The sequence below is a fragment of the Cetorhinus maximus genome, unplaced genomic scaffold (assembly GCF_964194155.1).
Source record: "Cetorhinus maximus unplaced genomic scaffold, sCetMax3.hap1.1 HAP1_SCAFFOLD_453, whole genome shotgun sequence".
In the NCBI taxonomy this organism is placed as follows: domain Eukaryota; kingdom Metazoa; phylum Chordata; class Chondrichthyes; order Lamniformes; family Cetorhinidae; genus Cetorhinus; species Cetorhinus maximus.
The window spans coordinates 6739-7462 of NW_027596397.1; the positions used below are offsets into that span (position 1 = coordinate 6739).

General features: G+C 46.0%; 1 pseudogene; it reads left to right on the forward strand.

Moving 5' to 3' along the window:
• The first annotated feature begins 550 nt into the window (after positions 1–550).
• LOC144673725 (U2 spliceosomal RNA) lies at positions 551–724 on the forward strand (annotated as a pseudogene).

Genomic DNA, 724 nt, shown 5'->3' on the forward strand with positions numbered 1-724 from the left:
GTGCGTTTGCGAAGAAGGTCTGCAGAGAGTTGCCGTGGTTTTTGTCGCCGTTCATCCCAAGCAGTTCTGTGACACAGGACTCTGTGCTCTACGTGTTGATCCCAGGGACAGGGACGCACATCGAGACAAGCATCAACTGCAGCTGGAGGATCGTCTACTCGGTGAAAGACGCTCTTTGTTCTGCCCGAAACTTGTTGGTCTTCCAGTGCAAAGAGTTTTCCCCGACCGAGTGTGGCAGACTGGCACATTCCAAAGTCCAGCACTACGTGCTGAGGGGCGCACTAAAGCTTGGGGCAGCCACCGCAAAGGCAAAATGGGGAAAGGTCGCTGTCTAAGACCTTTCTGCCACAGTGCACCGAGGGACTTGGAACTGTTTAGAGCTCCTCGGGCTGTACAGCTCAAAATGAATGTCTGCAAATGATTGTAATATTCATTGATTGTATTGATGCACCTCGTGATACACGTTGTAAAAGTTGAACCTGATTGTACCTTTGTGATGGTGATTTTGAAATGATTTGGAATATTTTTCCAGATATTTTACGAATAAAGTATATTTTTCCAAAAAAAAAAATCTGTTCTTATCAGTTTAATATCAGATACATCCCTTATCTGGGTACCATATATTAAATTGATTTTTGGAGCAGGGAGATGGAATAGGGGCTTGCTCTGTCCACTCCATACATCGACCCGGTATTGCAGTATCTCTGGGAATGGTGCACCACCC